The sequence below is a fragment of the Oncorhynchus kisutch genome, unplaced genomic scaffold (genome assembly GCF_002021735.2).
Source record: "Oncorhynchus kisutch isolate 150728-3 unplaced genomic scaffold, Okis_V2 scaffold914, whole genome shotgun sequence".
Classification (NCBI taxonomy): domain Eukaryota; kingdom Metazoa; phylum Chordata; class Actinopteri; order Salmoniformes; family Salmonidae; genus Oncorhynchus; species Oncorhynchus kisutch.
Window position 1 is genome coordinate 1 of NW_022262859.1, and position 27,492 is coordinate 27,492.

At 39.6% G+C, this 27,492-nt stretch overlaps 24 non-coding genes across 24 annotated transcripts; all 24 read left to right on the forward strand.

The window, feature by feature from the left end:
• Window positions 1-2,660: 2,660 nt before the first annotated feature.
• On the forward strand, window positions 2,661-2,732 carry trnae-uuc (transfer RNA glutamic acid (anticodon UUC)). Its single transcript has one exon. It is a non-coding gene; the product is annotated as a tRNA-Glu (tRNA).
• A 597-nt stretch (window positions 2,733-3,329) lies between these two features.
• Window positions 3,330-3,400, forward strand: trnae-uuc (transfer RNA glutamic acid (anticodon UUC)). The gene has a single exon. It is a non-coding gene; the product is annotated as a tRNA-Glu (tRNA).
• A 1,921-nt stretch (window positions 3,401-5,321) lies between these two features.
• trnae-uuc (transfer RNA glutamic acid (anticodon UUC)) lies at window positions 5,322-5,393 on the forward strand. Its single transcript has one exon. It is a non-coding gene; the product is annotated as a tRNA-Glu (tRNA).
• A 1,258-nt stretch (window positions 5,394-6,651) lies between these two features.
• On the forward strand, window positions 6,652-6,722 carry trnae-uuc (transfer RNA glutamic acid (anticodon UUC)). The gene has a single exon. It is a non-coding gene; the product is annotated as a tRNA-Glu (tRNA).
• Window positions 6,723-8,654: 1,932 nt separating this feature from the next.
• Window positions 8,655-8,725, forward strand: trnae-uuc (transfer RNA glutamic acid (anticodon UUC)). Its single transcript has one exon. It is a non-coding gene; the product is annotated as a tRNA-Glu (tRNA).
• A 1,249-nt stretch (window positions 8,726-9,974) lies between these two features.
• trnae-uuc (transfer RNA glutamic acid (anticodon UUC)) lies at window positions 9,975-10,045 on the forward strand. The gene has a single exon. It is a non-coding gene; the product is annotated as a tRNA-Glu (tRNA).
• Window positions 10,046-10,641: 596 nt separating this feature from the next.
• trnae-uuc (transfer RNA glutamic acid (anticodon UUC)) lies at window positions 10,642-10,713 on the forward strand. Its single transcript has one exon. It is a non-coding gene; the product is annotated as a tRNA-Glu (tRNA).
• A 993-nt stretch (window positions 10,714-11,706) lies between these two features.
• Window positions 11,707-11,779, forward strand: trnar-acg (transfer RNA arginine (anticodon ACG)). Its single transcript has one exon. It is a non-coding gene; the product is annotated as a tRNA-Arg (tRNA).
• A 210-nt stretch (window positions 11,780-11,989) lies between these two features.
• On the forward strand, window positions 11,990-12,061 carry trnae-uuc (transfer RNA glutamic acid (anticodon UUC)). The gene has a single exon. It is a non-coding gene; the product is annotated as a tRNA-Glu (tRNA).
• A 2,585-nt stretch (window positions 12,062-14,646) lies between these two features.
• On the forward strand, window positions 14,647-14,718 carry trnae-uuc (transfer RNA glutamic acid (anticodon UUC)). The gene has a single exon. It is a non-coding gene; the product is annotated as a tRNA-Glu (tRNA).
• Window positions 14,719-15,971: 1,253 nt separating this feature from the next.
• trnae-uuc (transfer RNA glutamic acid (anticodon UUC)) lies at window positions 15,972-16,043 on the forward strand. Its single transcript has one exon. It is a non-coding gene; the product is annotated as a tRNA-Glu (tRNA).
• Window positions 16,044-16,623: 580 nt separating this feature from the next.
• Window positions 16,624-16,695, forward strand: trnae-uuc (transfer RNA glutamic acid (anticodon UUC)). Its single transcript has one exon. It is a non-coding gene; the product is annotated as a tRNA-Glu (tRNA).
• Window positions 16,696-17,680: 985 nt separating this feature from the next.
• On the forward strand, window positions 17,681-17,753 carry trnar-acg (transfer RNA arginine (anticodon ACG)). The gene has a single exon. It is a non-coding gene; the product is annotated as a tRNA-Arg (tRNA).
• A 208-nt stretch (window positions 17,754-17,961) lies between these two features.
• On the forward strand, window positions 17,962-18,033 carry trnae-uuc (transfer RNA glutamic acid (anticodon UUC)). The gene has a single exon. It is a non-coding gene; the product is annotated as a tRNA-Glu (tRNA).
• A 981-nt stretch (window positions 18,034-19,014) lies between these two features.
• On the forward strand, window positions 19,015-19,087 carry trnar-acg (transfer RNA arginine (anticodon ACG)). The gene has a single exon. It is a non-coding gene; the product is annotated as a tRNA-Arg (tRNA).
• A 210-nt stretch (window positions 19,088-19,297) lies between these two features.
• Window positions 19,298-19,369, forward strand: trnae-uuc (transfer RNA glutamic acid (anticodon UUC)). Its single transcript has one exon. It is a non-coding gene; the product is annotated as a tRNA-Glu (tRNA).
• A 606-nt stretch (window positions 19,370-19,975) lies between these two features.
• On the forward strand, window positions 19,976-20,047 carry trnae-uuc (transfer RNA glutamic acid (anticodon UUC)). The gene has a single exon. It is a non-coding gene; the product is annotated as a tRNA-Glu (tRNA).
• A 981-nt stretch (window positions 20,048-21,028) lies between these two features.
• trnar-acg (transfer RNA arginine (anticodon ACG)) lies at window positions 21,029-21,101 on the forward strand. The gene has a single exon. It is a non-coding gene; the product is annotated as a tRNA-Arg (tRNA).
• A 208-nt stretch (window positions 21,102-21,309) lies between these two features.
• Window positions 21,310-21,381, forward strand: trnae-uuc (transfer RNA glutamic acid (anticodon UUC)). The gene has a single exon. It is a non-coding gene; the product is annotated as a tRNA-Glu (tRNA).
• Window positions 21,382-21,986: 605 nt separating this feature from the next.
• trnak-uuu (transfer RNA lysine (anticodon UUU)) lies at window positions 21,987-22,059 on the forward strand. Its single transcript has one exon. It is a non-coding gene; the product is annotated as a tRNA-Lys (tRNA).
• A 982-nt stretch (window positions 22,060-23,041) lies between these two features.
• trnar-acg (transfer RNA arginine (anticodon ACG)) lies at window positions 23,042-23,114 on the forward strand. Its single transcript has one exon. It is a non-coding gene; the product is annotated as a tRNA-Arg (tRNA).
• Window positions 23,115-23,324: 210 nt separating this feature from the next.
• trnae-uuc (transfer RNA glutamic acid (anticodon UUC)) lies at window positions 23,325-23,396 on the forward strand. Its single transcript has one exon. It is a non-coding gene; the product is annotated as a tRNA-Glu (tRNA).
• Window positions 23,397-26,691: 3,295 nt separating this feature from the next.
• On the forward strand, window positions 26,692-26,761 carry trnae-uuc (transfer RNA glutamic acid (anticodon UUC)). Its single transcript has one exon. It is a non-coding gene; the product is annotated as a tRNA-Glu (tRNA).
• A 615-nt stretch (window positions 26,762-27,376) lies between these two features.
• trnae-uuc (transfer RNA glutamic acid (anticodon UUC)) lies at window positions 27,377-27,447 on the forward strand. The gene has a single exon. It is a non-coding gene; the product is annotated as a tRNA-Glu (tRNA).
• Window positions 27,448-27,492: the final 45 nt, after the last annotated feature.

Here is a 27,492-nt window from a genome sequence, read left to right on the forward strand (position 1 = left end):
GATGTGTATTTTAAGTTTGTGTCTTCCCATATGGTCTGGCGGTTTAGGATTCCTGTGTTTTCGCCCCGTGTTGAACTCCCAGTATGGGAAAGAAATCTTGTCATTTGTGATGCACTTGTGTAGAACAGATACCACATTTTAAATGGCAGCAGAATCACACAACAACAACATATTCCCCAGCAACAGAAATGTGACATGTTTTTGTAGATTCATAATTTACAAGACTTTTTAAACTTGAATACACTTCAGTTTTGCATTTCTTGCTCTGCAGTAAAATTCATGTACAACAGGAGGATCAAATAAGATATGCATCTGTAACAGAAACACCAAGGAACCTTGTTGTTGACAGACTAATGACTGTGTACACTGGTCTAGCTGTGACCTGACTTCAGCTTGGATGTGGGCCAGTTGGCGCAATGGATAACGTGTCTGACTACAGGATCAGAAGATTCTATATTTGACTCCTGTTGGTTCAATACTTTATTTAATTGATTGAAATCAAGCTGGGAATGATACTGTATACTTTCATGCTTCTGGCTGTTCTCACTTCAAACACATTTTAGACGGATTCATCTGGGACATTCCCCATCATCTCTGAGAAAATGATGGAGCTTTGAAATCCAACAGGCATAATGTCAATTTAAAGATTTGTCTGTGATGTTTTTTTAAGTAACTGTCTTCCCATATGGTCTAGCGTTTAGGATTCCTGGTTTTCACCCAGGTGCCCGGTTCAACTCCCGGTATGGGAAAGATATCTTGTCATTAGGTATGCAGTTGTGTAACAACAGATGCTGCATTTACTGGCAGCAGTTTCACACAACACAACAATATTCCCCAGCAACAGGAATGTGACATGTTATGTAGATTCAAATTATACAAGCTTTTTAAACGTTGAATACACTTCAAGCTGCATTTCTTGCTCTGCAGTAAAATTCATGCGACAACAGGAAGATCAAATTAAGATGCATCTGTAACAGAATCCCAAGGAACCTTGTCGCTGACAGACACTATGACTGTGTATACTGGCCTAGGTGTGACCTGACTTCAGCTTGGCCGTGCGGCCAGTGCACAATGGATAACGTGTCTGATAACAGGTCAGAAGATTGAATATTTGACTCCTGTTTGGTTCAAAACTAGATTTATTTGACCAAAATCAAGCTGGGAAAATACTGTATACTTTTCATTGTGTCTGGCAGTTCTCTCGATTCAAACACATTTTAGACGTGATTATATGGACTTTCCCCATCATCTCTGAGAAAAAGATGGAGCTTGTGAATTACAACAGGCATCATTCAATGTTTATGGATTTGTCTGTGATGTGTATTTTAAGTATGTGTCTTCCCATATGGTCTAGCGTTAGGATTCCTGGTTTTCACCCGGTGGCCCGGGTTCAACTCCCGGTATGGGAAAGAATATCTTGTCATTAGGTACGCAGTTGTGTAACAACAGATGCTGCATTTTAACTGGCAGCAGTTTCACACAACACACAATATTCCCTCAGCAACAGAAATGTGACATGTTATGTAGATTCAGATTATACAAGGCTTTTTAACGTTGAATACACTTCATTGCTGCATTTCTTGCTCTGCAGTAAAATTCATGCGACAACAGGAGATCAAATTAAGATATGCATCTGTACAGAAATCCCAAGGAACCTTGTCGCTGACAGACACTATGACTGTGTATACTGGCCTAGTGTGACCTGACTTCAGCTTGGCCGTGCGGCCAGTTTCACAATGGATAACGTGTCTGATACAGGTCGGAAGATTGAATATTTGACTCCTGTTTGGTTCAAACTAGATTTATTTGACCAAAATCAAGCTGGGAAAATACTGTATACTTTTCATTGTGTCTGGCAGTTCTCGATTCAAACACATTTTAGACTGATTTTATATGGGACTTTTCCCAAACATCTCTGAGAAAAAGATGGAGCTTGTAATTACAACAAGCATCATTTCAATGTTTATGGATTTGTCTGTGATGTTTTTTTTAAGTAACTGTCTTCCCATATGGTCTGGCGTTTAGGATTCCTGGTTTTCGCCCGGTTGAACTCCCAGTATGGGAAAGAACATCTTGTCATTTGTGATGCACTTGTGTAAGAACAGATACCACATTTAAATGGCAGCAGAATCACACAACACAACAATATTCCCCAAGCAACAGGAAATGTGACATGTTTTGTAGATTCATAATTTACAAGACTTTTTAAACATTGATACACTTCAAGTTTGCATTTCTTGCTCTGCAGTAAAATTCATGTAACAACAGGAGGATCAAATTAAGATATGCATCTGAAACAGAAAACCAAGGAACCTTGTTGTTGACAGACGCTATGACTGTGTACACTGGTCTAGCTGTGACCTGACTTCAGCTTAGATGTGGGGCCAGTGGCGCAATGGATAACGTCTGACTACGGATCAGAAGATTCTAGGTTCGACTCCTGGCTGGCTCAATACTTTATTTAATTGATTGAAATCAAGCTGGGAATGATACTGTATACCTTTCAGTGCTTCTGGCTGTTCTCACTTCAAACACATTTTAGACGGATTTCATCTGGACATTCCCCATCATCTCTGAGAAAAATGATGGAGCTTTGAATCCAACAGGCATATGTCAACATTTAAAGATTTGTCTGTGATGTGTATTTTAAGTATGTGTCTTCCCATATGGTCTAGCGTTTAGGATTCCTGGTTTTCACCCAGGTGGCCCGTGTTCAACTCCCGGTATGGGAAAGAATATCTTGTCATTAGGTACGCAGTTTGTGTAAACAGATGCTGCATTTTAACTGGCAGCAGTTTCACACAACACAACAATATTCCCTCAGCAACAGGAAATGTGACATGTTATGTAGATTCAATTATACAAGGCTTTTTAAACGTTGAATACTTCATTCATGCTGCATTTCTTGCTCTGCAGTAAAATTCATGCGACAACAGGAAGATCAAATTAAGATATGCATCTGTAACAGAAATCCCAAGGAACCTTGTCGCTGACAGACACTATGACTGTGTATACTGGCCTAGGTGTGACCTGACTTCAGCTTGGCCTGCGGCCAGTTGCACAATGGATAACGTGTCTGATAACAGTCAGAAGATTGAATATTTGACTCCTGTTTGGTTCAAAACTAGATTTATTTGACCAAAATCAAGCTGGGAAAATACTGTATACTTTTCATTGTGTCTGGCAGTTCTCGATTCAAACACATTTTAGACTGATTTTATATGGACTTTTCCCCAACATCTCTGAGAAAAAGATGGAGCTTGTAATTACAACAGCATCATTTCAATGTTTATGGATTTGTCTGTGATGTGTATTTTCAGTATGTGTCTTCCCATATGGTCTAGCGGTTAGGATTCCTGGTTTTCACCCAGGTGGCCCGGGTTCAACTCCCGTATGGGAAAGAATATCTTGTCATTAGTGTACGCAGTTGTGTAACAACAGATGCTGCATTTTAACTGGCAGCAGTTTCACACAACAACACAATATTCCCTCAGCAACAGGAAATGTGACATGTTATGTAGATTCAGATTATACAAGGCTTTTTAACGTTGAATACACTTCATTGCTGCATTTCTTGCTCTGCAGTAAAATTCATGCGACAACAGGAAGATCAAATTAAGATATGCATCTGTAACAGAAATCCAAGGAACCTTGTCGCTGACAGACACTATGACTGTGTATACTGGCCTAGGTGTGACCTGACTTCAGCTTGGCCGTGCGGCCAGTTTCACAATGGATAACGTGTCTGATAACAGGTCGGAAGATTGAATATTTGACTCCTGTTTGGTTCAAAACTAGATTTATTTGACCAAATCAAGCTGGGAAAAATACTGTATACTTTTCATTGTGTCTGGCAGTTCTCGATTCAAACACATTTTAGACTGATTTTATATGGGACTTTTCCCAAACATCTCTCTGAAAAAAGATGGAGCTTGTAATTACAACAAGCATCATTTCAATGTTTATGGATTTGTCTGTGATGTTTTTTTTAAGTAACTGTCTTCCCATATGGTCTGGCGTTTAGGATTCCTGGTTTTCACCCGGGTTGAACTCCCAGTATGGGAAAGAACATCTTGTCATTTGTGATGCACTTGTGTAAGAACAGATACCACATTTAAATGGCAGCAGAATCACACAACACAACAATATTCCCCAAGCAACAGGAAATGTGACATGTTTTGTAGATTCATAATTTACAAGACTTTTTAAACATTGATACACTTCAAGTTTGCATTTCTTGCTCTGCAGTAAAATTCATGGAACAACAGGATCAAATTAAGATATGCATCTGAAACAGAAAACCAAGGAACCTTGTTGTTGACAGACGCTATGACTGTGTACACTGGTCTAGCTGTGACCTGACTTCAGCTTAGATGTGGGGCCAGTGGCGCAATGGATACGTGTCTGACTACGGATCAGAAGATTCTATGTTTGACTCCTGGCTGCTCAACCTTTTTTAATTGATTGAAATCAAGCTGGGAATGATACTGTATACCTTTCATGCTTCTGGCTGTTCTCACTTCAAACACATTTTAGACGGATTTCATCTGGACATTCCCCATCATCTCTGAGAAAAATGATGGAGCTTTGAAATCCAACAGGCATAATGTCAACATTTAAAGATTTGTCTGTGATGTGTATTTTAAGTATGTGTCTTCCCATATGGTCTAGCGGTTAGGATTCCTGGTTTTCACCAGGTGGCCGGGTTCAACTCCCGGTATGGGAAAGAATATCTTGTCATTAGTACGCAGTTGTGTAACAACAGATGCTGCATTTTAACTGGCAGCAGTTTCACACACACACAACAATATTCCCTCAGCAACAGGAATGTGACATGTTATGTAGATTCAAATTATACAAGGCTTTTTAAACGTTGAATACACTTCATGCTGCATTTCTTGCTCTGCAGTAAAATTCATGCGACAACAGGAGATCAAATTAAGATATGCATCTGTAACAGAAATCCCAAGGAACCTTGTCGCTGACAGACACTATGACTGTGTATACTGGCCTAGGTGTGACCTGACTTCAGCTTGGCCGTGCGGCCAGTTGCACAATGGATAACGTGTCTGATAACAGTCAGAAGATTGAATATTTGACTCCTGTTTGTTCAAAACTAGATTTATTTGACCAAAATCAAGCTGGGAAAAATACTGTATACTTTTCATTGTGTCTGGCAGTTCTCGATTCAAACACATTTTAGACTGATTTTATATGGGACTTTTCCCAACATCTCTGAGAAAAAAGATGGAGCTTGTAATTACAACAAGCATCATTTCAATGTTTATGGATTTGTCTGTGATGTGTATTTTCAAGTGTCTTCCCATATGGTCTAGCGGTTAGGATTCCTGGTTTTCACCCAGGTGGCCCGGGTTCAACTCCCGGTATGGGAAAGAATATCTTGTCATTAGGTACGCACTTGTGTAACAACAGATGCTGCATTTTAACTGGCAGCATTTCACACAACACAACAATATTCCCTCAGCAACAGGAAATGTGACATGTTATGTAGATTCAAATTATACAGGCTTTTTAAACATTGAATACACTTCATGGCTGCATTTCTTGCTCTGCAGTAAAATTCATGCGACAACAGGAAGATCAAATTAAGATATGCATCTGTAACAGAAATCCCAAGGAACCTTGTCGCTGACAGACACTATGACTGTGTATACTGGCCTAGGTGTGACCTGACTTCAGCTTGGCCGTGCGGCCAGTTGCACAATGGATAACGTGTCTGATAACAGGTCAGAAGATTGAATATTTGACTCCTGTTTGGTTCAAAACTAGATTTATTTGACCAAAATCAAGCTGGGAAAAATACTGTATACTTTTCATTGTGTCTGGCAGTTCTCGATTCAAACACATTTTAGACTGATTTTATATGGGACTTTTCCCCAACATCTCTGAGAAAAAGATGGAGCTTGTAATTACAACAAGCATCATTTCAATGTTTATGGATTTGTCTGTGATGTTTTTTTAAGTATGTGTCTTCCCATATGGTCTGGCGTTTAGGATTCCTGGTTTTCCCAGGGGCCTGGGTTCAACTCCCAGTATGGGAAAGAACATCTTGTCATTTGTATGCACTTGTGTAAGAACAGATACCACATTTTAAATGGCAGCAGAATCACACACACACAACAATATTCCCAAGCAACAGGAAATGTGACATGTTTGTAGATTCAATTATACAAGACTTTTTAAACATTGATACACTTCATGTTTGCATTTCTTGCTCTGCAGTAAAATTCATGGACAACAGGAGGATCAAATTAAGATATGCATCTGAACAGAAAACCAAGGAACCTTGTTGCTGACAGACGCTATGACTGTGTACACTGGCCTAGGTGTGACCTGACTTCAGCTTGGCCGTGCGGCCAGTTGCGCAATGGATAACGTGTCTGATAACGGTCAGAAGATTGAATATTTGACTCCTGTTTGGTTCAAACTAGATTTATTGACCAAAATCAAGCTGGGAAAATACTGTATACTTTTCATTGTGTCTGGCTGTTCTCGATTCAAACACATTTTAGACTGATTTCATCTGGACTTTTCCCCACATCTCTGAGAAAAAGATGGAGCTTGTAATTACAACAAGCATAATTTCAATGTTTAAGATTTGTCTGTGATGTGTATTTTAAGTATGTGTCTTCCCATATGGTCTAGCGGTTAGGATTCCTGGTTTTCACCCAGGTGGCCCGGGTTCAACTCCCGTATGGGAAAGAATATCTTGTCATTAGGTACGCAGTTGTGTAACAACAGATGCTGCATTTTAACTGGCAGCAGTTTCACACAACACAACAATATTCCCTCAGCAACAGGAAATGTGACATGTTATGTAGATTCAAATTATACAAGGCTTTTTAAACGTTGAATACACTTCATGCTGCATTTCTTGCTCTGCAGTAAAATTCATGCGACAACAGGAAGATCAAATTAAGATATGCATCTGTAACAGAAATCCCAAGGAACCTTGTCGCTGACAGACACTATGACTGTGTATACTGGCCTAGGTGTGACCTGACTTCAGCTTGGCCGTGCGGCCAGTTTCACAATGGATAACGTGTCTGATAACAGGTCGAAGATTGAATATTTGACTCCTGTTTGGTTCAAAACTAGATTTATTTGACCAAAATCAAGCTGGGAAAATACTGTATACTTTTCATTGTGTCTGGCAGTTCTCGATTCAAACACATTTTAGACTGATTTTATATGGGACTTTTCCCCAACATCTCTGAGAAAAAGATGGAGCTTGTAATTACAACAAGCATCATTTCAATGTTTATGGATTTGTCTGTGATGTTTTTTTTAAGTACTGTCTTCCCATATGGTCTGGCGTTTAGGATTCCTGGTTTTCGCCCGGGTTGAACTCCCAGTATGGGAAAGAACATCTTGTCATTTGTGATGCACTTGTGTAAGAACAGATACCACATTTTAAATGGCAGCAGAATCACACAACACAACAATATTCCCCAAGCAACAGGAAATGTGACATGTTTTGTAGATTCATAATTTACAAGACTTTTTAAACATTGATACACTTCAAGTTTGCATTTCTTGCTCTGCAGTAAAATTCATGGAACAACAGGAGGATCAAATTAAGATATGCATCTGAAACAGAAAACCAAGGAACCTTGTTGTTGACAGACGCTATGACTGTGTACACTGGTCTAGCTGTGACCTGACTTCACTTAGATGTGGGGCCAGTGGTGGCAATAGATAACGTGTCTGACTAGCGGATCAGAAGATTCTATGGTTTGACTCCTGGCTGGCTCAACACTTATTTAATTGATTGAAATCAAGCTGGGAATGATACTGTATACCTTTCAGTGCTTCTGGCTGTTCTCACTTCAAACACATTAGACGGATTTCATCTGGACATTCCCCATCATCTCTGAGAAAAATGATGGAGCTTTGAAATCCAACAGCATAATGTCAACATTTAAAATGTTGTCTGTGATGTGTATGTTAAGTATGTGTCTTCCCATATGGTCTAGCGTTAGATTCCTGGTTTTCACCCAGGTGGCCGGGTTCAACTCCCGGTATGGGAAAGAATAATCTTGTCATTAGGTACGCAGTTGTGTAACAACAGATGCTGCATTTTAACTGGCAGCAGTTTCACACAACACAACAATATTCCCTCAGCAACAGGAAATGTGACATGTTATGTAGATTCAAATTATACAAGGCTTTTTAAACGTTGAATACACTTCATGGCTGCATTTCTTGCTCTGCAGTAAAATTCATGCGACAACAGGAAGATCAAATTAAGATATGCATCTGTAACAGAAATCCCAAGGAACCTTGTCGCTGACAGACACTATGACTGTGTATACTGGCCTAGGTGTGACCTGACTTCAGCTTGGCCGTGCGGCCAGTTGCACAATGGATAACGTGTCTGATAACAGGTCAGAAGATTGAATATTTGACTCCTGTTTGGTTCAAAACTAGATTTATTTGACCAAAATCAAGCTGGGAAAATACTGTATACTTTCATTGTGTCTGGCAGTTCTCGATTCAAACACATTTTAGACTGATTTTATATGGGACTTTTCCCCAACATCTCTGAGAAAAAAGATGGAGCTTGTAATTACAACAAGCATCATTTCAATGTTTATGGATTTGTCTGTGATGTGTATTTTAAGTATGTGTCTTCCCATATGGTCTAGCGGTTAGGATTCCTGGTTTTCACCCAGGTGGCCGGGTTCAACTCCCGGTATGGGAAAGAATATCTTGTCATTAGGTAGCACTTGTGTAACAACAGATACTGCATTTTAACTGGCAGCAGTTTCACACAACACAACAATATTCCCTCAGCAACAGGAAATGTGACATGTTATGTAGATTCAAATTATACAAGGCTTTTTAAACATTGAATACACTTCATGGCTGCATTTCTTGCTCTGCAGTAAAATTCATGCGACAACAGGAAGATCAAATTAAGATATGCATCTGTAACAGAAATCCCAAGGAACCTTGTCGCTGACAGACACTATGACTGTGTATACTGGCCTAGGTGTGACCTGACTTCAGCTTGGCCGTGCGGCCAGTTGCACAATGGATAACGTGTCTGATAACAGGTCAGAAGATTGAATATTTGACTCCTGTTTGGTTCAAAACTAGATTTATTTGACCAAAATCAAGCTGGGAAAAATACTGTATACTTTTCATTGTGTCTGGCAGTTCTCGATTCAAACACATTTTAGACTGATTTTATATGGGACTTTCCCCAACATCTCTGAGAAAAAAGATGGAGCTTGTAATTACAACAAGCATCATTTCAATGTTTATGGATTTGTCTGTGATGTTTTTTTAAGTACTGTCTTCCCATATGGTCTGGCGTTTAGGATTCCTGGTTTTCGCCCGGGTTGAACTCCCAGTATGGGAAAGAATATCTTGTCATTTGTGATGCACTTGTGTAACAACAGATGCACATTTTAAATGGCAGCAGAATCACACAACACAACAATATTCCCCAGCAACAGGAAATGTGACATGTTATGTAGATTCATAATTTACAAGACTTTTTAAACATTGATACACTTCAAGTTTGCATTTCTTGCTCTGCAGTAAAATTCATGTAACAACAGGAGGATCAAATTAAGATATGCATCTGAAACAGAAAACCAAGGAACCTTGTTGCTGACAGACACTATGACTGTGTATACTGGTCTAGTGTGACCTGACTTCAGCTTGGCCGTGGGGCCAGTGCGCAATGGATAACGTGTCTGACTACGGTCAGAAGATTCTATTTGACTCCTGTTTGGCTCAAACTTATTTAATTGACCAAAATCAAGCTGGGAAAATACTGTATACCTTTCATTGTTCTGGCAGTTCTCGATTCAAACACATTTTAGACTGATTTCATATGGACTTTCCCCAACATCTCTGAGAAAAAATGGAGCTTTTAATCCAACAAGCATCATGTCAACATTTAAAGATTTGTCTGTGATGTGTATTTTAAGTATGTGTCTTCCCATATGGTCTAGCGGTTAGGATTCCTGGTTTTCACCCAGGTGGCCGGGTTCAACTCCCGGTATGGGAAAGAATATCTTGTCATTAGGTACGCACTTGTGTAACAACAGATGCTACATTTTAACTGGCAGCAGTTTCACACAACACAACAATATTCCCTCAGCAACAGGAAATGTGACATGTTATGTAGATTCAAATTATACAAGGCTTTTTAAACGTTGAATACACTTCATGGCTGCATTTCTTGCTCTGCAGTAAAATTCATGTAACAACAGGAGGATCAAATTAAGATATGCAACTGTAACAGAAATCCAAGGAACCTTGTCGCTGACAGACACTATGACTGTGTATACTGGCCTAGGTGTGACCTGACTTCAGCTTGGGCGGTGCGGCCAGATGCACAATGGATAACGTGTCTGATAACAGGTCAGAAGATTGAATATTTGACTCCTGTTTGGTTCAAAACTCGATTTATTTGACCAAATCAAGCTGGAAAAATACTGTATACTTTCATTGTGTCTGGCAGTTCTCGATCAACACATTTAGACTGATTTATATGGGACTTTTCCCCAACATCTCTGAGAAAAAGATGGAGCTTGTAATTACAACAAGCATCATTTCAATGTTTATGGATTTGTCTGTGATGTGTATTTTCAGTATGTGTCTTCCCATATGGTCTAGTGGTTAGGATTCCTGGTTTTCACCCAGGTGGCCCGGGTTCAACTCCCGGTATGGGAAAGAATATCTTGTCATTAGGTACGCAGTTGTGTAACACACAGATGCTGGATTTTAACTGGCAGAATTTTCACACAACACAACAATATTCCCTCAGCAACAAAGGAAATGTGACATGTTATGTAGATTCAAATTATACAATGCTTTATTAAATGTTGAATACACTTCATGGCTGCATTTCTTGGCTCTGCAGATAAAATTCATTGCGACACACAGGAAGATCAAATTAAGATGTGCATCTGTAACAGAAATCCCCAAGGAACCTTGTCCGCTGACAGACACTATGACTGTGTATACTGGCCTAGGTGTGACCTGACTTCAGCTTGGCCGTGCGGCCAGTTGCACAATGGATGACGTGTCTGATAACAGGTCAGAAGATTGAATATTTGACTCCTGTTTGGTTCAAAACTAGATTTATTTGACCAAAATCAAGCTGGGAAAAATACTGTATACTTTTCATTGTGTCTGGCAGTTCTCGATTCAAACACATTTAGACTGATTTTATATGGGACTTTTCCCCAACATCTCTGAGAAAAAAGATGGAGCTTGTAATTACAACAAGCATCATTTCAATGTTTATGGATTTGTCTGTGATGTTTTTTTAAGTAACTGTCTTCCCATATGGTCTGGCGTTTAGGATTCCTGGTTTTCGCCCGGGTTGAACTCCCAGTATGGGAAAGAACATCTTGTCATTTGTGATGCACTTGTGTAAGAACAGATACCACATTTTAAATGGCAGCAGAATCACACAATACAACAATATTCCCCAAGCAACAGGAAATGTGACATGTTTTGTAGATTCATAATTTACAAGACTTTTTAAACATTGATACACTTCAAGTTTGCATTTCTTGCTCTGGCAGTAAAATTCATGTAACAACAGGAGGATCCAATTAAGATATGCATCTGAAACAGAAAACCAAGGAACCTTGTTGTTGACAGACGCTATGACTGTGTACACTGGTCTAGCTGTGACCTGACTTCAGCTTAGAAGTGGGGCCAGTGGCGCAATGGATAACGTGTCTGACCACGGATCAGAAGATTCTAGGTTCGACTCCTGGCTGGCTCAATACTTATTAAATTGATTGAAATCAAGCTGGGAATGATACTGGTATACATTTCAGTGCTTCTGGCTGTTCTCACTTCAAACACATTTTAGACAGATTTCATCTGGACATTCCCCATCATCTCTGAGAAAAAAGATGGAGCTTTTAAATCCAAATGGCATAATGTCAACATTTAAAGATTTGTCTGTGATGTGTAGTTTAAGTATGTGTCTTCCCATGTGGTCTAGTGGTTAGGATTCCTGGTTTTCACCCAGGTGGCCCGGGTTCAACTCCCGATATGGGAAAGAATATCTTGTTGTTAGGTAAGCACTTGTGTAACAACAGATGCTGCGATTTTAACTGGCAGCAGTTTCACACAACACAACAATATTCCCTCAGCAACAGGAAATGTGACATGTTATGTAGATTCAAATTATACAAGGCTTTTTAAACTGTTGAATACACTTCATGGCTGCATTTCTTGCTCTGCAGTAAAATTCATGTAACAACAGGAGGATCAAATTAAGATATGCATCTGTAACAGAAATCCCAAGGAACCTTGTCGCTGACAGACACTATGACTGTGTATACTGGCCTAGGTGTGACCTGACTTCAGCTTGGCCGTGCGGCCAGTTGCGCAATTGATAACGTGTCTGATAACAGGTCAGAAGATTGAATATTTGACTCCTGTTTGGTTCAAAACTAGATTTATTTGACCAAAATCAAGCTGGGAAAAATACTGTATACTTTTCATTGTGTCTGGCAGTTCTCGATTCAAACACATTTTAGACTGATTTTATATGGGACTTTTCCCCAACATCTCTGAGAAAAAAGATGGAGCTTGTTAATTACAACAAGCATCATTTCAATGTTTATGGATTTGTCTGTGATGTTTTTTTTAAGTAACTGTCTTCCCATATGGTCTGGCGTTTAGGATTCCTGGTTTTCGCCCGGGTTGAACTCCCAGTATGGGAAAGAACATCTTGTCATTTGTGATGCACTTGTGTAAGAACAGATACCACATTTTAAATGGCAGCAGAATCACACAACACAACAATATTCCCCAAGCAACAGGAAATGTGACATGTTTTGTAGATTCATAATTTACAAGACTTTTTAAACATTGATACACTTTCAAGTTTGAATTTCTTGCTCTGCAGTAAAATGCATGTAACAACAGGGGATCAAATTAAGATATGCATCTGAAACAGAAAACCAAGGAACCTTGTTTGTTGACAGACGCTAAGACTGTGACACTGGCTAGTTGTGACCTGACTTAAGCTAGACGTGGGGCCAGTGGCGCAATGGATAACGGGTCTGACTACGGATCAGAAGATTCTAGTTTCGACTCCTGGCTGGCTCAATACTTTATTTAATTGATTGAAATCAAGCTGGGAATGATACTGTATACCTTTCAGTGCTTCTGGCTGTTCTCACTTCAAACACATTTTAGACGGATTTCATCTGGACATTCCCCATCATCTCTGAGAAAAAAGATGGAGCTTTTAAATCCAACAGGCATAATGTCAACATTTAAAGATTTGTCTGTGATGTGTATTTTAAGTATGTGTCTTCCCATATGGTCTAGCATTTAGGATTCCTGGTTTTCACCGCAGGTGGCCCGGGTTCAACTCCCAGTATGGGAAGGAATATCTTGTCGTTAGGTACGCACTTGTGTAACAACAGATGCAGCAGTTTCACACAACACAACAATATTCCCTCAGCCACAGGAAAGTGACATGTTATGTAGATTCAAATATACAAGGCTTTTAAATGTGAATACACTTCATGGCTGCATTTCTTGCTCTTCAGTAAAATTCATGTAACAACAGTAGGATCAAATTAAGATATGCATCTGTAACAGAAATCCCAAGGAACCTTGTCGCTGACAGACACTATGACTGTGTATACTGGCCTAGGTGTGACCTGACTTCAGCTTGGCCGTGCGGCCAGTTGCGCAATTGATAACGTGTCTGATAACAGGTCAGAAGATTGAATATTTGACTCCTGTTTGGTTCAAAACTAGATTTATTTGACCAAAATCAAGCTGGGAAAAATACTGTATACTTTTCATTGTGTCTGGCAGTTCTCGATTCAAACACATTTTAGACTGATTTTATATGGGACTTTTCCCCAACATCTCTGAGAAAAAAGATGGAGCTTGTAATTACAACAAGCATCATTTCAATGTTTATGGATTTGTCTGTGATGTTTTTTTAAGTAACTGTCTTCCCATATGGTCTGGCGTTTAGGATTCCTGGTTTCGCCCGGTTGGAACTCCCAGTATGGGAAAGAACATCTTGTCATTTGTGATGCACTTGTGTAAGAACAGATACCACATTTTAAATGGCAGCAGAATCACACAACACAACAATATTCCCCAGCAACAGGAAATGTGACATGTTTTGTAGATTCATAATTTACAAGACTTTTTAAACATTGATACACTTCAAGTTTGCATTTCTTGCTCTGCAGTAAAATTCATGTAACAACAGGAGGATCAAATTAAGATATGCATCTGAAACAGAAAACCAAGGAACCTTGTTGTTGACAGACGCTATGACTGTGTACACTGGTCTAGCTGTGACCTGACTTCAGCTTAGATGTGGGGCCAGTGGGGCAATGGATAACGTGTCTGACTACGATCAGAAGATTCTAGGTTCGACTCCTGGCTGCTCAATACTTTATTTAATTGATTGAAATCAAGCTGGGAATTATACTGTATACCTTTCAGTGCTTCTGGCTGGTTCTCACTTCAAACACATTTTAGACGGATTCATCTGGACATTCCCCATCATCTCTGAGAAAAATGATGGAGCTTTGAAATCCAACAGGCATAATGTCAAACATTTAAAGATTTGTCTGTGATGTGTATTTTAAGTATGTGTCTTCCCATATGGTCTAGCGGTTAGGATTCCTGGTTTTCACCCAGGTGGCCCGGGTTCAACTCCCGGTATGGGAAAGAATATCTTGTCATTAGGTACGCAGTTGTTTAACAACAGATGCTGCAGTTTCACACAACACAACAATATTCCCTCAGCAACAGGAAATGTGACATGTTATGTAGATTCAAATTATACAAGGCTTTTTAAACGTTGAATACACTTCATGGCTGCATTTCTTGCTCTGCAGTTAAAATTCATGCAACAACAGCGAAGATCAAATTAAGATATGCATCTGTAACAGAAATCCCAAGGAACCTGTCGCTGACAGACACTAGACTGTGTATACTGGCCTAGTGTGCACCTGACTTCAGCTTGGCCGTGCGGCCAGTTTCACAATGGATAACGTGTCTGATAACAGGTCAGAAGATTGAATATTTGACTCCTGTTTGGTTCAAAACTAGATTTATTTGACCAAAATCAGGCTGGGAAAAATACTGTATACTTTTCATTGTGTCTGGCAGTTCTGGATTCAAACACATTTTAGACTGATTTATATGGGGACTTTTCCCCAACATCTCTGAGAAAAAAGATGGAGCTTGTAATTACAACAAGCATCATTTCAATGTTTATGGATTTGTATGTGATGTTTTCTTTAAGTAACTGTCTTCCCATATGGTCTGGCGTTTGGGATTCCTGGTTTTCGCCCGGATTGAACTCCCAGTATGGGAAAGAACATCTTGTCATTTGTGATGCACTTGTGTAAGAACAGATACCACATTTTAAATGGCAGCAGAATCACACAACACAACAATATTCCCCAAGCAACAGGAAATGTGACATGTTTTGTAGATTCATAATTTACAAGACTTTTTAAACATTGATACACTTCAAGTTTGCATTTCTTGCTCTGCAGTAAAATTCATGTAACAACAGGAGGATCAAATTAAGATATGCATCTGAAACAGAAAACCAAGGAACCTTGTTGTTGACAGACGCTATGACTGTGTACACTGGTCTAGCTGTGACCTGACTTCAGCTTAGATGTGGGGCCAGTGTGGCAATGGATAACGTGTCTGACTACGGATCAGAAGATTCTAGGTTCGACTCCTGGCTGGCTCAATACTTTATTTAATTGATTGAAATCAAGCTGGGAATTATACTGTATACCTTTCAGTGCTTCTGGCTGTTCTCACTTCAAACACATTTTAGACGGATTTCATCTGGACATTCCCCATCATCTCTGAGAAAAATGATGGAGCTTTGAAATCCAACAGCATAATGTCAAACATTTAAAGATTTGTCTGTGATGTGTATTTTAAGTATGGTGTCTTCCCATATGGTCTAGCGGTTAGGATTCCTGGTTTTCACCCAGGTGGCCCGGGTTCAACTCCCGGTATGGGAAAGAATATCTTGTCATTAGGTACGCAGTTGTTTAACAACAGATGCTGCAGTTTCACACAACAATATTCCCTCAGCAACAGGAAATGTGACATGTTATGTAGATTCAAATTATACAAGGCTTTTTAAACTTGAATACACTTCATGGCTGCATTTCTTGCTCTGCAGTAAAATTCATGCGACAACAGGAAGATCAAATTAAGATATGCATCTGTAACAGAAATCCCAAGGAACCTTGTCGCTGACAGACACTATGACTGTGTATACTGGCCTAGTGTGACCTGACTTCAGCTTGGCCGTGCGGCCAGATGCACAATGGATAACGTGTCTGATAACAGGTCAGAAGATTGAATATTTGACTCCTGTTTGGTTCAAAACTCGATTTATTGACCAAAATCAAGCCGGGAAAAAGACTGTATACTTTTCATTGTGTCTGGCAGTTTCTCGATTCAACACATTTAGACTGAGTTTTATATGGGACTTTTCCCCAACATCTCTGAGAAAAAAGATGGAGCTTGTAATTACAACAAGCATCATTTCAATGTTATGGATTTGTCTGTGATGTGTATTTTCAGTATGTGTCTTCCCATATGGTCTAGTGCGTTAGGATTCCTGGTTTTCACCCAGGTGGCCGGGTTCAACTCCCGGTATGGGAAAGAATATCTTGTCATTAGGTACGCAGTTGTGTAACAACAGATGCTGAATTTAACTGGCAGCATTTTCACACAACACAACAATAGTCCCTCAGCAACAGGAAATGTGACATGTTATGTAGATTCAAATTATACAAGGCTTTTTAAACTGTTGAATACACTTCATGGCTGCATTTCTTGCTCTGCAGTAAAATTCATGCGACAACAGGAAGATCAAATTAAGATGTGCATCTGTAACAGAAATCCCAAGGAACCTTGTCGCTGACAGACACTATGACTGTGTATACTGGCCTAGGTGTGACCTGACTTCAGCTTGGCCGTGCGGCCAGTTGCACAATGGATAACGTGTCTGATAACAGGTCAGGAAGATTGAATATTTGACTCCTGTTTGTTCAAAACTAGATTTATTTGACCAAAATCAAGCTGGGAAAAATACTGTATACTTTTCATTGTGTCTGGCAGTTCTCGATTCAAACACATTTTAGACTGATTTTATATGGGACTTTTCCCAAACATCTCTGAGAAAAAAAGATGGAGCTTGTAATTACAACAAGCATCATTTCAATGTTTATGATTTGTCTGTGATGTTTTCTTTAAGTAACTGTCTTCCCATATGGTCTGGCGTTTGGGATTCCTGGTTTTCGCCCGGATTGAACTCCCAGTATGGGAAAGAACATCTTGTCATTTGTGATGCACTTGTGTAAGAACAGATACCACATTTTAAATGGCAGCAGAATCACACAACACAACAATATTCCCAAGCAACAGGAAATGTGACATGTTTTGTAGATTCATAATTTACAAGACTTTTTAAACATTGATACACTTCAAGTTTGCATTTCTTGCTCTGCAGTAGAATTCATGTAACAACAGGAGGATCAAATTAAGATATGCATCTGAAACAGAACACCAAGGAACCTTGTTGTTGACAGACGCTATGACTGTGTACACTGGATCTAGCTGTGACCTGACTTCAGCTTAGAATGTGGGGCCAGTGGCGCAATGGATAACGTGTCTGACTACGGATCAGAAGATTCTAGGTTCGACTCCTGGCTGGCTCAATACTTTATTTAATTGATTGAAATCAAGCTGGAATGTACTGTATACCTTTCAGTGCTTCTGGCTGTTCTCACTTCAAACACATTTTAGACGGATTTCATCTGGACATTCCCCATCATCTCTGAGAAAAATGATGGAGCTTTGAAATCCAACAGGCATAATGTCAACATTTAAAGATTTGTCTGTGATGTGTATTTTAAGTATGTGTCTTCCCATATGGTCTAGCGGTTAGGATTCCTGGTTTTCACCCAGGTGGCCCGGGTTCAACTCCCGGTATGGGAAAGAATATCTTGTCATTAGGTACGCAGTTGTGTAACAACAGAGTGCTGCATTTTAACTGGCAGCAGTTTCACACAACACAACAATATTCCCTCAGCAACAGGAAATGTGACATGTTATGTAGATTCAAATTATACAAGGCTTTTTAAACGTTGAATACACTTCATGGCTGCATTTCTTGCTCTGCAGTAAAATTCATGCGACAACAGGAAGATCAATTAAGATATGCATCTGTAACAGAAATCCCAAGGAACCTTGTCGCTGACAGACACTATGACTGTGTATACTGGCCTAGGTGTGACCTGACTTCAGCTTGGCCGTGCGGCCAGTTTCACAATGGATAACGTGTCTGATAACAGGTCGGAAGATTGAATATTTGACTCCTGTTTGGTTCAAAACTAGATTTATTTGACCAAAATCAAGCTGGGAAAAATACTGTATACTTTTCATTGTGTCTGGCAGTTCTCGATTCAAACACATTTTAGACTGATTTTATATGGGACTTTTCCCAAACATCTCTGAGAAAAAAGATGGAGCTTGTAATTACAACAAGCATCATTTCAATGTTTATGGATTTGTCTGTGATGTTTTTTTAAGTAACTGTCTTCCCATATGGTCTGGCGTTTAGGATTCCTGGTTTTCGCCCGGGTTGAACTCCCAGTATGGGAAAGAACATCTTGTCATTTGTGATGCACTTGTGTAAGAACAGATACCACATTTTAAATGGCAGCAGAATCACACAACACAACAATATTCCCCAAGCAACAGGAAATGTGACATGTTTTGTAGATTCATAATTTACAAGACTTTTAAACATTGATACACTTCAAGTTTGCATTTCTTGCTCTGCAGTAAAATTCATGTAACAACAGGAGGATCAAATTAAGATATGCATCTGAAACAAAAACCAAGGAACCTTGTTGTTGACAGACGCTATGACTGTGTACACTGGTCTAGCTGTGACCTGACTTCAGCTTAGATGTGGGGCCAGTGGCGCAATGGATAACGTGTCTGACTACGGATCAGAAGATTCTAGGTTCGACTCCTGGCTGGCTCAATACTTTATTTAATTGATTGAAATCAAGCTGGGAATGATACTGTATACCTTTCAGTGCTTCTGGCTGTTCTCACTTCAAACACATTTTAGACGGATTTCATCTGGACATTCCCCATCATCTCTGAGAAAAATGATGGAGCTTTGAAATCCAACAGGCATAATGTCAACATTTAAAGATTTGTCTGTGATGTGTATTTTAAGTATGTGTCTTCCCATATGGTCTAGCGGTTAGGATTCCTGGTTTTCACCCAGGTGGCCCGGGTTCAACTCCCGGTATGGGAAAGAATATCTTGTCATTAGGTACGCAGTTGTGTAACAACAGATGCTGCATTTTAACTGGCAGCAGTTTCACACAACACAACAATATTCCCTCAGCAACAGGAAATGTGACATGTTATGTAGATTCAAATTATACAAGGCTTTTTAAACGTTGAATACACTTCATGGCTGCATTTCTTGCTCTGGCAGTAAAATTCATGCGACAACAGGAAGATCAAATTAAGATATGCATCTGTAACAGAAATCCCAAGGAACCTTGTCGCTGACAGACACTATGACTGTGTATACTGGCCTAGGTGTGACCTGACTTCAGCTTGGCCGTGCGGCCAGTTGCACAATGGATAACGTGTCTGATAACAGGCCAGAAGATTGAATATTTGACTCCTGTTTGGTTCAAAACTAGATTTATTTGACCAAAATCAAGCTGGGAAAAATACTGTATACTTTTCATTGTGTCTGGCAGTTCTCGATTCAAACACATTTTAGACTGATTTTATATGGGACTTTTCCCCAACATCTCTGAGAAAAAAAGATGGAGCTTGTAATTACAACAAGCATCATTTCAATGTTTATGGATTTGTCTGTGATGTGTATTTTCAGTATGTGTCTTCCCATATGGTCTAGCGGTTAGGATTCCTGGTTTTCACCCAGGTGGCCCGGGTTCAACTCCCGGTATGGGAAAGAATATCTTTTCATTAGGTACGCAGTTGTCTAACAACAGATGCTGCATTTTAACTGGCAGCAGTTTCACACAACACAACAATATTCCCTCAGCAACAGGAACTGTGACATGTTATGTAGATTCAGATTATACAAGGCTTTTTAAACGTTGAATACACTTCATTGCTGCATTTCTTGCTCTGCAGTAAAATTCATGCGACAACAGGAAGATCAAATTAAGATATGCATCTGTAACAGAAATCACAAGGAACCTTGTCGCTGACAGACACTATGACTGTGTATACTGGCCTAGGTGTGACCTGACTTCAGCTTGGCCGTGCGGCCAGTTTCACAATGGATAACGTGTCTGATAACAGGTCGGAAGATTGAATATTTGACTCCTGTTTGGTTCAAAACTAGATTTATTTGACCAAAATCAAGCTGGGAAAAATACTGTATACTTTTCATTGTGTCTGGCAGTTCTCGATTCAACACATTTTAGACTGATTTTATATGGGACTTTCCCAAACATCTCTGAGAAAAAAGATGGAGCTTGTAATTACAACAAGCATCATTTCAATGTTTATGGATTTGTCTGTGATGTTTTTTAAGTAACTGTCTTCCCATATGGTCTGGCGTTTAGGATTCCTGGTTTTCGCCCGGGTTGAACTCCCAGTATTGGGAAAGAACATCTTGTCATTTGTGATGCACTTGTGTAAGAACAGATACCACATTTTAAATGGCAGCAGAATCACACAACACAACAATATTCCCCAAGCAACAGGAAATGTGACATGTTTTGTAGATTCATAATTTACAAGACTTTTTAAACATTGATACACTTCAAGTTTGAATTTCTTGCTCTGCAGTAAAATTCATGTAACAACAGGAGGATCAAATTAAGATATGCATCTGAAACAGAAAACCAAGGAACCTTGTTGTTGACAGACGCTATGACTGTGTACACTGGTCTAGCTGTGACCTGACTTGAGCTTAGATGTGGGGCCAGTGGCGCAATGGATAACGTGTCTGACTACGGATCAGAAGATTCTAGGTTCGACTCCTGGCTGGCTCAATACTTTATTTAATTGATTGAAATCAAGCTGGGAATGATACTGTATACCTTTCAGTGCTTCTGGCTGTTCTCACTTCAAACACATTTAGACGGATTTCATCTGGACATTCCCCATCATCTCTGAGAAAAATGATGGAGCTTTGAAATCCAACAGGCATAATGTCAACATTTAAAGATTTGTCTGTGATGTGTATTTAAGTATGTGTCTTCCCATATGGTCTAGCGGTTAGGATTCCTGGTTTTCACCCAGGTGGCCCGGGTTCAACTCCCGGTATGGGAAAGAATATCTTGTCATTAGGTACGCAGTTGTGTAACAACAGATGCTGCATTTTAACTGGCAGCAGTTTCACACAACACAACAATATTCCCTCAGCAACAGGAAATGTGACATGTTATGTAGATTCAAATTATACAAGGCTTTTTAAACGTTGAATACACTTCATGGCTGCATTTCTTGCTCTGCAGTAAAATTCATGCGACAACAGGAAGATCAAATTAAGATATGCATCTGTAACAGAAATCCCAAGGAACCTTGTCGCTGACAGACACTATGACTGTGTATACTGGCCTAGGTGTGACCTGACTTCAGCTTGGCCGTGCGGCCAGTTGCACAATGGATAACGTGTCTGATAACAGGTCAGAAGATTGAATATTTGACTCCTGTTTGGTTCAAAACTAGATTTATTTGACCAAAATCAAGCTGGGAAAAATACTGTATACTTTTCATTGTGTCTGGCAGTTCTCGATTCAAACACATTTTAGACTGATTTTATATGGGACTTTTCCCCAACATCTCTGAGAAAAAAGATGGAGCTTGTAATTACAACAAAGCATCATTTCAATGTTTATGGATTTGTCTGTGATGTGTATTTTCAGTATGTGTCTTCCCATATGGTCTAGCGGTTAGGATTCCTGGTTTTTCACCCAGGTGGCCCGGGTTCAACTCCCGGTATGGGAAAGAATATCTTGTCATTAGGTACGCAGTTGTGTAACAACAGATGCTGCATTTTAACTGGCAGCAGTTTCACACAACACAACAATATTCCCTCAGCAACAGGAAATGTGACATGTTATGTAGATTCAGATTATACAAGGCTTTTTAAATGTTGAATACACTTCATTGCTGCATTTCTTGCTCTGCAGTAAAATTCATGCGACAACAGGAAGATCAAATTAAGATATGCATCTGTAACAGAAATCCCAAGGAACCTTGTCGCTGACAGACACTATGACTGTGTATACTGGCCTAGGTGTGACCTGACTTCAGCTTGGCCGTGCGGCCAGTTTGCACAATGGATAACGTGTCTGATAACAGGTCGGAAGATTGAATATTTGACTCCTGTTTGGTTCAAAACTAGATTTATTTGACCAAAATCAAGCTGGGAAAAATACTGTATACTTTTCATTGTGTCTGGCAGTTCTCGATCAAACACATTTTAGACTGATTTATATGGGACTTTTCCCAAACATCTCTGAGAAAAAGATGGAGCTTGTAATTACAACAAGCATCATTTCAATGTTTATGGATTTGTTCTGTGATGTTTTTTTAAGTAACTGTCTTCCCATATGGTCCTGGCGTTTAGGATTCCTGGTTTTCGCCCGGGTTGAACTCCCAGTATGGGAAAGAACATCTTGTCATTTGTGATGCACTTGTGTAAGAACAGATACCACATTTTAAATGGCAGCAGAATCACACAACACAACAATATTCCCCAAGCAACAGGAAATGTGACATGTTTTGTAGATTCATAATTTACAAGACTTTTTAAACATTGATACACTTCAAGTTTGAATTTCTTGCTCTGCAGTAAAATTCATGTAACAACAGGAGGATCAAATTAAGATATGCATCTGAAACAGAAAACAAGGAACCTTGTTGTTTGACAGACGCTATGACTGTGTACACTGGTCTAGCTGTGACCTGACTTGAGCTAGATGTGGGGCCAGTGGCGCAATGGATAACGTGTCTGACTACGGATCAGAAGATTCTAGGTTCGACTCCTGGCTGGCTCAATACTTTATTTAATTGATTGAAATCAAGCTGGGAATGATACTGTATACCTTTCAGTGCTTCTGGCTGTTCTCACTTCAAACACATTTTAGACTGATTTCATCTGGACATTCCCCATCATCTCTGAGAAAAATGATGGAGCTTTGAAAATCCAACAGGCATAATGTCAACATTTAAGATTTGTCTGTGATGTGTATTTTAAGTATGTGTCTTCCCATATGGTCTAGCGGTTAGGATTCCTGGTTTTCACCCAGGTGGCCCGGGTTCAACTCCCGGTATGGGAAAGAATATCTTGTCATTAGGTACGCAGTTGTGTAACAACAGATGCTGCATTTTAAACTGGCAGCAGTTTCACACAACACAACAATATTCCCTCAGCAACAGGAAATGTGACATGTTATGTAGATTCAAATTATTACAAGGCTTTTTAAACGTTGAATACACTTCATGGCTGCATTTCTTGCTCTGCAGTAAAATTCATGCGACAACAGGAAGATCAAATTAAGATATGCATCTGTAACAGAAATCCCAAGGACCTTGTCGCTGACAGACACTATGACTGTGTATACTGGCCTAGGTGTGACCTGACTTCAGCTTGGCCGTGCGGCCAGTTTGCACAATGGATAACGTGTCTGATAACAGGTCAGAAGATTGAATATTTGACTCCTGTTTGGTTCAAAACTAGATTTATTTGACCAAAATCAAGCTGGGAAAATACTGTATACTTTTCATTGTGTCTGGCAGTTCTCGATTCAAACACATTTTAGACTGATTTTATATGGGACTTTTCCCCAACATCTCTGAGAAAAAAGATGGAGCTTGTAATTACAACAAACATAATTTCAATGTTTATGGATTTGTCTGTGATGTGTATTTTCAGCATGTGTCTTCCCATATGGTCTAGCGGTTAGGATTCCTGGTTTTTCCCAGGTGGCCCGGGTTCAAACCTCCCGGTATGGGAAAGAATATCTTGTCATTAGGTACGCAGTTGTGTAACAACAAATGCTACATTTTAACAGGCAGCAGTTTCACACAACACAACAATATTCCCTCAGCAACAGGAAATGTGACATGTTATGTAGATTCAAATTATACAAGGCTTTTTAAATGTTGAATACACTTCATGGCTGCATTTCTTGCTCTGCAGTAAAATTCATGCGACACCAGGAAGATCAAATTAAGATATGCATCTGTAACAGAAATCCCAAGGAACCTTGTCGCTGACAGACACTATGACTGTGTTACTGGCCTAGGTGTGACCTGACTTCAGCTTGGCCGTTGCGGCCAGTTGCACAATGGATAACGTGGTCTGATAACAGGTCAGAAGATTGAATATTTGACTCCTGTTTGGTTCAAAACTAGATTTATTTGACCAAAATCAAGCTGGGAAAAATACTGTATACTTTTCATTGTGTCTGGCAGTTCTCGATTCAAACACTTTTAGACTGATTTTATATTGGACTTTCCCCAACATCTCTGAGAAAAAAAGATGGAGCTTGTAATTACAACAAGCATCATTTCAATGTTTATGGATTTGTCTGTGATGTGTATTTTCAGTATGTGTCTTCCCATAATGGTTCTAGCGGTTAGGATTCCTGGTTTTCAACCAGGTGGCCTGGGTTCAACTCCCGGTATGGGAAAGAATATCTTGTCATTAGGTACGGCAGTTGTGTAACAACAGATGCTGCAATTTTAACTTGGCAGCAGTTTCACACAACACAACATATTCCCTCAGCAACAGGAATGTGACATGTTATGTAGATTCAGATTATCAAGGCTTTTTAAACGTTGAATACACTTCATGGCTGCATTTCTTGCTCTGCAGTAAAATTCATGCGACAAGCAGGAAGATCAAATTAAGATATGCATCTGTAACAGAAATCCCAAGGAACTTGTCGCTGACAGACACTATGACTGTGTATACTGGCCTAGGTGTGAACCTGACTTCAGCTTGGCCGTGCGGCCAGTTGCACAATGGATAACGTGTCTGATAACAGGTCGGAAGATTGAATATTTGACTTCCTGTTTGGTTCAAAACTAGATTTATTTGACCAAAATCAAGCTGGGAAAAATACTGTATACTTTTCATTGTGTCTGGCAGTTCTCGATTCAAACACATTTTAGACTGATTTTATATGGGACTTTTCCCAAACATCTCTGAGAAAAAAGATGGAGCTTGTAATTACAACAAGCATCATTCATGTTTATGGATTTGTCTGTGATGTTTTTTTACGTAACTGTCTTCCCATATGGTCTAGCGTTTAGGATTCCTGGTTTTCGCTCCGGGTTGAACTCCCAGTATGGGAAAGAACATCTTGTCATTTGTGATGCACTTGTGTAAGACAGATACCACATTTAAAATGGCAGCAGAATCACACAACACAACAATATTCCCCAAGCAACAGGAAATGTGACATGTTTTGTAGATTCATAATTTACAAGACTTTTAAACATTGATACACTTCCAGTTTGAATTTCTTGCTCTGCAGTAAAATTCATGTAACAACAGGAGGATCAAATTAAGATATGCATCTGAAACAGAAAACCAAGGAACCTTGTTGTTGACAGACGCTATGACTGTGTACACTGGTCTAGCTGTGACCTGACTTCGAGCTTAGATGTGGGGCCATGGCGCAATGGATAACGTGTCTGACTACGGATCAGAAGATTCTAGGTTCGACTCCTGGCTGGCTCAATACTTTATTAATTGATTGAATCAAGCTGGGAATGATACTGTATACCTTTCAGTGCTTCTGGCTGTTCTCACTTCAAACACATTTTAGACTGATTTCATCTGGACATTCCCCATCATCTCTGAGAAAAATGATGGAGCTTTGAAATCCAACAGGCATAATGTCAAACATTTAAAGATTTGTCTGTGATGTGTATTTTAAGTATGTGTCTTCCCATATGGTCTAGCGGTTAGGATTCCTGGTTTCACCCAGGTGGCCCGGGTTCAACTCCCGGTATGGGAAAGAATCTTGTCATTAGGTTACGCAGTTGTGTAACAACAGATGCTGCATTTAACTGGCAGCAGTTTCACACAACACAACAATATTCCCCTCAGCAACAGGAAATGTGACATGTTATGTAGATTCAAATTATACAAGGCTTTTTAAACGTTGAAATACACTTCATGGCTGCATTTCCTTGCTCTGCAGTAAAATTCATGCGACAACAGGAAGATCAAATTAAGATATGCATCTGTAACAGAAATCCCAAGGAAACCTTGTCGCTGACAGACACTATGACTGTGTATACTGGCCTAGGTGTGACCTGACTTCAGCTTGGCCGTGCGGCCAGTTGCACAATGGATAACGTGTCTGATAACAGGTCAGAAAGATTGAATATTTGATCCTGTTTGGTTCAAAACTAGATTTATTTGACCAAAATCAAGCTGGGAAAAATTACTGTATACTTTTCATTGTGTCTGGCAGTTCTCGATTCAAACACATTTTAGACTGATTTTATATGGGACTTTTCCCCAACATCTCTGAGAAAAAAGATGGAGCTTGTAATTACAAACAACATAATTCAATGTTTATGATTTGTCTGTGATGTGTATTTTAGCATGTGTCTTCCCATATGTCTAGCGGTTAGGATTCCTGGTTTTCACCCAGGTGGCCGGGTTCAACTCCCGGTATGGGAAAGAATATCTTGTCATTAGGTACGCAGTTGTGTAACAACAAATGCTACATTTTAACAGGCAGCAGTTTCACACAACACAACAATATTCCCTCAGCAACAGGAAATGTGACATGTTTATGTAGATTCATAATTATACAAGGCTTTTTAAATGTTGGAATACACTTCATGGCTGCATTTCCTTGCTCTGCAGTAAATTCATGCGACAACCAGGAAGATCAAATTAAGATATGCATCTGTAACAGAAATCCCAAGGAACCTGTGTCGCTGACAGACACTATGACTGTGTATACTGGCTAGGTGTGACCTGACCTTCAGCTTGGCCGTGCGGCCAGTTGCACAATGGATAACGTGTCTGTATAACAGGTCAGAAGATTGAATATTTGACTCCTGTTGGTTCAAAACTAGATTTATTTGGACCAAAATCAGCTGGGAAAAATACTGTATACTTTTCATTGTGTCTGGCAGTTCTCCGATTCAAACAGCATTTTAGACTGATTTTTATATGGGACCTTTTTCCCCCAACATCTCTGAGAAAAAAGATGGAAGCTTGTAATTACAACAAACATAATTTCAATGTTTATGGATTTGTCTGTGATGTGTATTTCAGCATGTGTATTCCCATATGGTCTAGCGGTTAGGATTCCTGGTTTTCACCCAGGTGGCCCGGGTTCACTCCCGGTATGGGAAAGAATATCTTGTCATTAGGTACGCATTGTGTAACAACAATGCTGC